This window comes from Mustela putorius, unplaced genomic scaffold (genome assembly GCF_011764305.1).
Source record: "Mustela putorius furo isolate JIRA1106 unplaced genomic scaffold, ASM1176430v1.1 tig00000585_pilon_pilon_pilon, whole genome shotgun sequence".
In the NCBI taxonomy this organism is placed as follows: domain Eukaryota; kingdom Metazoa; phylum Chordata; class Mammalia; order Carnivora; family Mustelidae; genus Mustela; species Mustela putorius.
In genome coordinates this window covers 9,150,836-9,161,885 of record NW_025421424.1, presented here as the reverse complement: position 1 = coordinate 9,161,885, position 11,050 = coordinate 9,150,836, and the positions used below count along the sequence as shown (strand labels likewise).

Sequence of the window (11,050 nt, the reverse complement as noted above, 5' to 3'; positions counted from 1 at the left end):
GCTTATACTTCTCTGACTCTTCAAGGGCCTTGACACAACACAAGGAGGCACTGGACCTCGTCCTGATGACTTCTGACATAGCCCGTACTTTTTACTCTGTTCTTGGAAAAAAGGGAGAACCTGGGGCCTGAGTCTAGTGTGTTGGTGTCCTAGGGATTTACTCGGCCTGCATGGGGAGGTTGCCCTTCTCTGCTCCCATGCAGCCACTACTCCCACATGGCAAATTTCAGGGTTGGGGCAGTGCACCATGGTCAGGGCAAGTAGAAATGAATGAGAACACTGGGAACAGTGCCTGACATTTATAGGAGCTCGATATCATTGTAGCATAAATGAATGAACTCTGTATGTCTATCAGTCTAGCCATACTACCTATATCCTGTGAGGACAAAATAATATAAAGTTTGTAAAGTCCTTAACAAATTGCCAGCACATAAGTAGTAATTGTTAGCTATAATCCTAAGAAAATGATATAAAATATGAACAAAGATGTTCATTATAGCACTGTTTATAATATAAAAATAGAGGCAACTGAATTTTTGATAATATTATGATCCATAAGACGGGATGAAGCACAGCCGTGAAAAGATGTTGTAAATTGCATCGTAATAGGATGGCACTGATAGAACCTTGAGAACAGAGTAGCTTACAGCAATTGAAAGAGAGCGATTGAAAACAAAATAATTAAATATCAAGAAAAGTGGAACTGATATATTGGCTTTTTATCATGGAGATATAAAATAAAGTCACCTTTATTTTATACACCTAGGGAGTATAGTGTTTGTGAAGAGTATATCCGCTCTTAAAGTGTCCATGGAAGAAGAAATGGAGAAAATGCAATGTACCATCTTCAAGCTAAAAAGGGGGTGGGTAGTTCCCAAGAGGATGGCTTATAAATGTTGAGGACTTATCCATGATGTTTATAAATGATGAGGGGACAAGAACTAGCTCCTTGCATTTGGGAGATAGTTTAGGGCCAGACGTTCAGGGCCCACAAGGAAGACCATGGAAGGCCATGGAAGGTATATGAACATAGTACATAAGATGAGGTAGGAGGTAGAAAGGAGTACCATGAGGACAGCCATCTCATCCGTAAGACTTGTTGAGTCCCCCGTTATCTATATAGACCAGTGACAAAGATCTAGAACAGTGGTGCCAACCAACAGGCCAACAGGAAGGGGCAGCAACTTGAAGTTACATAAAAGGGGTATTTCTTTTCCCTTTTCTTTCCTGCACATCCCTATACAGGAGGGGCCAGGGCAGGGAAGAGAGAGGGGATACATGAGAAAAAACAGACTATGCCCTCTGCCCCTTCTGTCCTTTCCAGTACAAACTGCAAGTCTAGTCAACCCCTTGGGGAGAGGAGATCTAAAGAGAGGTTTGAATCAATCAAATATGAGATTAAAAAATTTTAAATGGAAATATTAGGCTTAATAACCAAAATGAAAGTGTTTTAATAACTGCAGATGACTGCAATTTACAGAATCAGATTGAACTGTTGTCAGGGGTGTCTTCTCCCCAGTGGGAGGAGGAAATTTGACAGAGCACAGTAGCAACAGTGATTAGAAAAGTAAAAATATTCCATGTTTATACCCTGATGAGTTTGAGACTTTCTGGGAAAAGTTTTCAATTAGCAATAATCGCGCCTCAGATAAACCTCATTGGCTACGATACTGCCACTGCGCAAAGCTGAGTTTGAGACTTTCTGATTAGACTAGCTACATTCATGGTATATTGTAAAGTGAAAAAATCAAGTCATAAAACTACATGTGATAGGGGCACCTGGGTGGCTCAGTGGGTTAAAGCCTCTGCCTTCAGCTCAGGTCATGATCTCAGGGTCCTGGGATCGAGCCCCACATCGGGCTCTCTGCTCGGCAGGGAGTCTGTTTCTTCCCTCTCTCTCTGCCTGCCTCTCTGCCTACTTGTAATCTCTCTCTATCAAATAAATAAATAAAATATTTTTTAAAAAAACTACATGTGATACACTTCCATTTTGTTAAATATACAAAGGGCTTGTAGGATTTATACCATAATGCTATGGGTAGATGGAATCATGTCTTTCTTCATTTCCAAAATTTCCTCAGTGGGCATATATCATTTATGTTGCTTATATAATGAGGAAAATAATACTCAAAAAATTTTGCTGTATAAGTATCTTTCCCTTGGTTCCCTGCTTTGGGCACAAGCTCCCTATTGTTCTTGGTTTTCCTAGTGCTGGAGTCCCTTTTAAGAACAGAGAGACCAGTAATATTTAGGGATGAAGTAGTTTCATTCTAACCATGATTCTACTTCTGAGTTTAGTGAAACCTTTATCCTAGGGACTGAGTCACAACATCCTAGGGGCTGGACCCAGAGGTTTTTCCACTACAGTCTTTCCACTACAGCCTGAAGATTTTAAAGGAACCATGTTCTCAGGGTCAACTGATTATTGTGTCAAGTGCAACTGGTTTTCCTAGAGCCAGACTAACAGAATGGTAAGTATTTACGGTACATCATGAGCAGTCTAGTGGGATTTTATCCATATAAATAATCCACATGGTGTCAGCTCCAATTTTTCATCCTTTGCTCTAGAAGTATGCATGGAACAAGGTTAGAGATATGGGAATTTTCTAAGACACAGTGGCTTCCCTGAAGATGAAGCTGGAATGAAACAGCCCAGCTACAGTTACTGCCCCAGCACCTGAATGGTGGGCATCCAGAGATGCTGGGTACAGTTAAAGAACAAGGGCCATCCAACTGCATTGACTTCCATAAGGGGATAGAAGAAAAGCGTGGTCATCAGGGTTTGGGAAAAGGCAGTAAGATGAGGCTGTGTTTTTGCTACATTTGGCTCCCAGTAATTATGCTATATTATATCCACTTTCCGTTGACAAAGAACTATGAAGAATGAAAATGAGCAGGATGCCAGAGAGAAAAGTCTTCAAAAGCTCTGGCCATTGCTGGGCTGTCACCCGAGATAAGAGCCTGGGTGCCCTGAACTTTTTCTGGAAGATTTAGGAGGATAGAACAAGGGCAGTGGTCCCAGAACCTGGGTCTTCACAGTGTTCACTGGGGTGTGGGTGACCCCAGTGACTTCCATTTAGCCCACTACATGTTGAAGCTACAGATACATGCATAGACATAGAAGACTGATCATGTGCTAAGAAGGTTCTGTCCCCAAAGCTATCTCTCTCATGCTTCCCTAAGTCCAACACTTCTAACAAAGATCAAAGCTTTTATTACAATTAAAAGAGAAGTCTTTGTGTGACCATGCCCCCTAGAGAGCAAACAGTTCCTTAGGTTTATACTAATGTGTGAATGACTAATGAAATTTCAGATCCTATACTGAAAGTGAGTTTTTATGGCAGATGAAGGGTAAAGATCAGGAGGTATTATGACTGAAGGAGAGAAGAGGGTCTAACTGCCAAAAAAAGAAAAAAGATGAAAGAAGTTAAGGGCAGCAAAGTCAAACTTCATCTTCCCTGGCTTGGAATTGGTGCAGTTAGTTTCCAGGAAGATGCAGAACTACCCTCTCCCTTAATTTGGAGAGGGAAACCAATATAAATTGAAACATCCCCTGGTTGTGCCTAATTCATTTCTCATTATTTGATTCCAGACTTGATCTCTACACAGGGCCTCCATGGGGAATAGGAGATCTGTTAGGGCCAAGAGCCAGCTGCAATATATGGTGGGATATTTTCTGTTATCCATCCATGAAGTGTTAGATTGTGCCCAGTTGGCTTTTTGGGTAGCATGTTTAACCAGGGTAAATTTTTAACTAGGCCCTACAGGAAATTAGGGAGGAGTCAGGAGATGCGTCCACCTACACAATGATTGGTTTGGCAATCATTCCAAGTTGAAGTCATTTGTGCTTCCCTTTTGAAACACTTCTCCATTATTGGCAATATCTTCTTCATACCACCTCTAAGAATTATCCATATTCTTTGACCACAGGGTTTGGCTTTGTTATATGTGTGGGCTACTGGCCAGAACTTGGACTGCTTTTGATGTACAGAGATTTCCATCACAGTGATGCCGGGTCAAAAAGTTGTAATCTGATTTCCTCCAATAAGCTCCTGTTAGCCTCAAAACAATCAATTTCATTTTCTTTCTTGTTTCCCCTTCCACTTCTACTACTTGTCTGGTTAATGGCCTTTCCCCTTTCCCACCTCCCTAGGAAGAAGACCTGCCTTCCTCCTGCCCAAGGCCACAACTTCTATACTCTGCGTCTTATCCCAATCCACACTCCCTTGCCTTCTTGGGGACCAGGAAACTTATTCCTTCAAAGAGCTTCTCTTTCTTATATCTTCCCTTTTCAAAATGACTCCTTCTTACTGTTGCACAAACATGCTTGAGTGTCTCATAGCTTAAACAAATAACTCTCTTGATTCAAGGTTTCCCCCATCTCCACCTATCTTTACAGTTATAGTTTTTAAAAAGAGTAGAATTCAGTTGTTACCTCCATGCTCTCATCTTTCATTCTGGCTTTTACCCACCAACCCTTCACTGAGACTGACTCTTCTACAGATAGATTCTTACATTTGATAAATCCAGAAGACTCTTTCCAGTCCATAATTTGCTTGACCTCTCTACAGTCAACTCTGATGACCACACCTGTTCTTGAAATATGCCTTGATTTTCCTGACACCGCTCTATGTCATCTTCTAATACTTAGGGCATTTCTTCTTGATCTCTCTTAAGCCTCTCTTTCTCTACTTTTCTCAGCTACATTTTGAAAGCTGATATTCCCCAGGTACTGTCCTGAGCTCGATCTTTGAGTCCACTTGTTCTCCTTAGGGGATCCCATCTCTCCACTGGCGTCAGCTGCCACCTATGTGCTGATGCCCCCATCTGTATCTCCTCCCCAAACCATCCCCTCAGCTCCAACCCCATATGTTCCAATTGGCTGTTTTCATTTATATATATTTAAATTTAACTAATTTAGATAGGAACTTCAAATTCAAAATGTCCCAAACTGAACTTATATTTTTCTCCTAGAACTTACAGATGTGGAGTCAGGTTCTTTTTTAAGAATCTCTTATTGACTTTTTTTAACCTTTAGGAAAATGTCAAGCTGTTTAGTGGCCTACAAGGTACTTTGTGGGATTATGGTTAGCTCCTGGCTATCTTTTCTGGAGACCACCTGACCTTCTTACCTATCCTGAAGCATTTCCACCCAATTTTTTTCACCAGCAAGACAAGACTCCTCATAATCCTATAGCCATACCATGCTGTTGAATGACCTAGCATCTGTTTGTATTCTGCCTGGAATTTCCTCTAATTTCTCTTTTCTGTTTTCAAAATCTTGCTAAGTGGGGTGCTTGGGTAGCTCAGTGGGTTGCAGTCTCTGCCTTCAGTTCAGGTCATGATCCCAGGGTCCTTGGATCAAACCCCATATCGAGATCTCTGCTCAGCAGGGAGCCTGCCTCCCCCTTTCTGTCTGTCTGCCCCTGTGCCTACTTGTGATCTCTGCCAAATAAATAAATAAAGTCCTTAAAAAAAATCTTGCTAAGAATTCCATCCTCTGTGGACTCCACCTAGAGGTGAGTCTTTGTTCTGGTTCTAAACCTTGTACATACTTGGACTATTTTTTTTTTTTAAGATTTTATTTATTTATTTGACACAGAGAGATCACAAGTAGGCAGAGAGGCAGAAAGAGACAGAGGAGGAGGCAGGCTCCCCGCCGGGCAGAGAGCCTGATGTGGGGCTCGATCTTGGGACCCTGAGACCATGACCCAAGCCAAAGGCAGAGGCCCAACCCACTAAGCCACCCAGGCACCCCTTGGACTATTTTATGTATGTCCCAGGATCTTACTTTTTATTACATGTCTGTCTTCCCTACTGAGAACATGGGCTCTTTATGGGTCTTGTTTGTTGTCTTATTTGTTTTCATGTTTTCTGAGCTTTTGATTGCCTGACTTCTAGTAGATGCTCAGTAAATGCTTTTGGATTGAATTGATCTTTTTCCTCATGGATTGAGGATCAAATGAACTCATACCTGTGAGTTTTCCTCATAAATGATGACTACTTCTAAAATGTTATTGTTGAAAGGAAGATAACTAAGTTTTTCTGTTCTATCCTTCCTCTTTCTTTCCTATCCTGGTTTCTCCTCAACTCCTAGACAAACCATTGACATTCCCCTCAAAGTTGCCCAAAACAGAAAGACTTTTGTAGGAATGCCAAGGAATGAGTAACATTCATCCAGGATGCACATTTGAGCATGTGCATGCCCAACTGAGCATATTTGGAAAATTAATACCATATTTAATGTATTATGGGACAACAGCACAAAGAGGAAGATTCTCACTCATTCTAATCAGTGTCAGGATTAGCAATGCCAATTGAGAGGCAAATGGATATTCCTGATTCTGAACTTTTCTGATGAAGGGGCAGGGGTTTTGGATTTAGTTAATAACTAACTGTCCTGCCCCTAACCCCATGAATAGAAAGCAATTTTTGGAGCCCTTTTCTTTCTAATACATTAGAAAGTCCTTCTGTGAGTAACATTAAGAAAAGCCGTATGAATGACAGCTGGAAGAAAGGCCAGATATTAGTATCTCCATCCAGAAGCTTCTCCCGCTGTGGTCCAGGATTGTGGCAGAGAGGTCATGCTGACCTTGGGAAGAAAAGATACATTTTTAAATTGAGGCAGAAACCCAAGACAGTGATGCTTGTGGACCAGGTGGGCTTTTACCCGAATGAAAAGGAGATCAGGAAACATCTGTACTTGGGTAAACCTGCCCTTGGCTGGGGTAGGAGGTAGCAGCAGAGACCCAAAACCTTAATGGCCCTGAGTATTTGTCTCTGCCAGGGACCACCAGACCTATGCTGCTCCAGCTTCTGCCAAATGCCAAATAGGGTACTAACAACTTCTTTAGAGGTACTTTAGTTTTTCAAACACAATGAGTCCCAACAGATCTCACGATCAGTCTTCTCCATCCCCCCACCTACCAAAATCTACATTTCCCCCTACTTTCCTGTTTCTGTTATTGTCCTAGACTCATTTTCACTCCTTGCCTCCCTGTATCCAGTCAGATGGCAAATCTCATTCAATCTACCAATGAAATGTCTCTCACGTTCATCCTTTCCTCTTGGTACCCCCTGTCCTAGCCTTTTCTTACACTGCTACAAAGGCATGCTGTTCTCTGCAATAGCTGTGTACACCCCAACTCTTGTACATGGCTATCAGAATTAATTTTGGTTATTTCCCTCTCCACCTTAAAAACCTACCGAGGCTCCTGATTGCATGCACTATTCAATCCTGCCTCTTTATTCTCTAAGAGCTATGATTTTTTTTTTTTAAGTATGCTCTCTAATATGTAAGATTCTTTCCATTTTGACCACACTTTAATTTCCGGTCTCATTTCTCATGTTTACTTCACACAGATTCCTTTATCCAATCCCAAATATTCCTGCTGCATTTCTCTTTTTATAGTGTCCCTTAGCCTTGGAAACCCTGTCTGCAAAATGAGCATATCCCTCAAAGTCAAACTCAAATGCCATTTGGCTTTCCTTTCCTGTCATCAGCTAGGTGATCTCTCCCATCTTGGGGCCCTCAAGCACTTGATGTCTGGATTGAGACACTGACCACTCACTTCCTTGTATGGTGATTATTTACGTACAAGTACTCTCAACCCAATACTAGTCTGCAAGTATGTCTAGGGCAAAGACCGCAACTTCTTATCTTAGCATCTCACAACCCTAACGCAGGGCCATGCTCATAGCAAGACGACACAGTGAATGAGCTGACAGAAGAACAGACTTCTGGGCCCTTAAGGAGGATGTCCTCCTTGGATCGAGATTCTCTGTGAGAGCTCCAGTGTCATCCACCTAGAAATTCTCTGTGTTCCATTCCTGCCCCCATCCCAAGGAAAGCCATAAGTGAACCTGAATGAATCAGGAGATGGGAAGAATTGGGTAAGACGTGGATATCTTCCTGGGGTAGAGAAGACTTAGGAATGATTTTGGAAGGAAAGTAACGTGGGATTTCAATTGGGGTAGAGGAGGGAGGAATTCAAGGACAGAAGGGGCTGATGGGCAAATACAAAATGGCAGAGGGAGTGGTGAGGTTGCGACAGTGTGCAGGGAACCGCTGCTCTGGTCTGGAGGAGACTCTCCGTGATGGGAGGGAGGAGAAATGAAGGTTTGTACATCAGAGAGGAAGCGGGCTGTGTAGGGCCCACTGCTCAGCTTAACTTCAGGTGCCCACTGGCTCAGAGAAATTGAATGTCATGGTTAAGAGCATGAGAGAGACCAAATTATAATCCTAACTCTACCGCATCCTAGTTTAAGCGGTATTGGGAGGGTTATTTAATCTCTTGGTGTCTCAGTTTCCTTTTCCTTTAAAATAGCAAAAAATAATACTACCTACCTTATAGGGTCATTATCGGATTAAATAAATAAAGCACTCGGGGCAATACCTAAGCTATACTAGTTAATTATTTTATTATTCCAGGGAAGATCCCAAGAATGAGGTCCAATACTTGGCATTATAAAATTCATCAAACAAGGGCGATCTCAGAATTCGGAAGACCTACACCAGAAGAGACCTCTTTTTGCTCTTAACAAAGACCTACAGAACAGTACGAGACCTGGGGGAAATGACAAGGCCAGAGATGCCCTGGGGCTTGGACAAAGAGCTCATGAGATTCCGAAGGTGAGTGTAGAGAAGCACACTGTATTGCGAGCTGAGCAGGACTCTCGGGGGAAGCACCCGGCCCCAGGACTGGGCAGACCCCACCAGCTCCAGTGGGGACAGGATGCAGACCAGACAGTGAGGGTCAGTCCAGGGCAAAGGAAGTCGGGCAGAGCTGTACCCCCTCACCCTCATCACTGAGTGCTGGGGAAGACGCTGAGCCTGAGACTCATTAGCAAGAGGCAGCGGACTTCAGAGCTCCCGCATCCTTGTGCCATCTCAGAAACGCTCTGAGAAAGCCAGTAAACAGGTATTTGGGGAAGCGTTTCTCAAATCCCTTTGAACACATGCTTAGCCAAGAATATAAGTTGAGAGAAAGAAGCTGCCAACTTGTGAGAGGGACTGAGTATTACAAAGACAGCATTACATCCCCCTCTGGGAAAGACGACTGGCACGGCAAAGAAACTTAATGAGACTCCATATCCTGCCTCCTCTGCTGCTTCTTTGCAGGGACTGGAAGGCAAATCTCTGAAGGGGGGTGGGGGGTGCTATTTGATGCACCAGAAAAAGCAAGGTGGTTTGCAGCAAGTGTTTAAGTTTTCCTTGGGCTTAAAAGGCCAGCAGGGGCCTTCCTTTGCAAAACAAGCAAGAAGGGAAAACAAAGCCTGTGATGGGATCCTGCAAAGTTTCCCTCTTCATTATTCCTCAGAAACTAACAGAAAGGAGCCTTCATGCTGACAGGGTGCCTCAGCTCTTAAAGGTGTCCTTGGAAGGGTCAGAGAAGACTATCTGCGAGGCATCACTCTCCAGGCAGAGGGAACACCTGCTAAGTTGGGGAGATAGAATCTCTACCCCCAGTCTAGCTAGAAAAGAGCTGCCCCTTTCTACTCTCCAAGGAGTGGAAAGGACGTGTGATGGAAGTTCTCTAGGTGATTCCAGGGTGGAGAGGGATGGGAATTAACTTTATGCAGCAGCTTCCCATGTGTCCGATATTGAGCTTGGCACCATATGTAAATGATCTCTCAAGAAGGCGGATGAGATTCTAACCTTAGCCAAATTGATCCAGAGGAGAGAAGGAAGGAAGGAAGGGAGGGAAGGAAAGAAAAGCCTTATAGTCAGACAGAATTCAAATCCCAGGTCTGTCCATAGCTGACAAGCCAGAACATCCTTTTCCTCCCCTATAAAACAAGAAAGGTTGTCTTCATGTGGATAAGAATACTCTGAAAGTTCCTAGTTCAGAGCCTGGTACATGGCAGGTGCTTAATTACTATTTGTTCTTTTATTAATTCGCCTAAAAGTTAAGAGTTGCAGTGTGGGAAGAGAGTGGGATGTAAAATCTGCAGACCTGAATTCAAGTTCGATTTTGCCCCTTACGTGGTACAAATCATTCAGCCTTCTCCGGGCTTCAAATGTCTCCTAGGAACTGATAAAAACAATCTACCGAATATGATTACTGTGAAGTCAAAATGACATACTATCTGTAAAACACTTTGCATTGTGTCCTACCCTTTGAAAATTCTATAAACAGCAGTGATTAGGACCAGCTACTTGGTGAAAGGACTTTGGGGATTGAGGGTAGGAAGGTGTCGAGAGAGGTTAGCATCCTGGGCAACTAAATAGTTGCAAGAACAGATGCCAAATAACGTAAACTGATCCTGCACGTCACACCTGTATGCAAATATTTAACTAGCACTGGGACTACAAGAGTGAAACCCATCATCTGATTGAGCTTTCAGTATAAGTGGAGTGGGCCAGTGAGCAGGCAAAGTGGAATCTGCTGGGCATTTACACAGGAGTGTGTTAATGCTCCCAGCTCAGGAGAAAAAGCATCTGGGGACTTTGGGAAATGTTTCTACTTATGGTACTGTACCTTGGAAAACACCGTTCTACTTATGGTACTAACTTGGAAAACACTGTTCACCTATCACTTGCTGCAAAGAGGAGTGTAATGCACCATAGAGCACACACCCAATAGTCTTGCTAGGAAGAAGACAGCTAAACAGTCTCATTTTACTACATGGTGATGGCAGTAGGGGGGCAGCTGGGGGAGGGAAGGGGAAGGAGGAAGGGGACGACAGTGCCTCCCCTGGTCCATCCACAGAGACCTGTCCTGGGCGGCGGTGTGGAAAGGGCATTTCCCTCCTGATCCCTGCCCTGTTTCCTTCTCTGTACTTGGCAAGCTGGGAAGTTTGGATGCTCCAAGCTTTTGTGGACTCATCCTTCATCTCCAATGACAGTTTGAGTTTATTAAGAAGTAGGTGCTGCCTCTTCTCTGCCAGGTCTCGGGGAAGGTTGAAGTTGATTAATGCTCATGAGGCCAGGAAGAAATGGGAGGAGCCTGTGGTTTGGCCACGGGCAAAGAGAAGAAAAAGGGGTCAACCGGGCAACCAAAGGGCAGTGACAGAGGGGAACAAAGCCAGCAACCCCCTGTAGACCGCC

The 11,050-nt window shown here is 43.4% G+C and overlaps 1 pseudogene; it reads right to left on the bottom strand.

Annotated features, from left to right (window-relative positions):
* Window positions 1-1,508: 1,508 nt before the first annotated feature.
* On the bottom strand, window positions 1,509-1,688 carry LOC123392560 (annotated as a pseudogene).
* Between the last annotated feature and the right edge of the window lie 9,362 nt (window positions 1,689-11,050).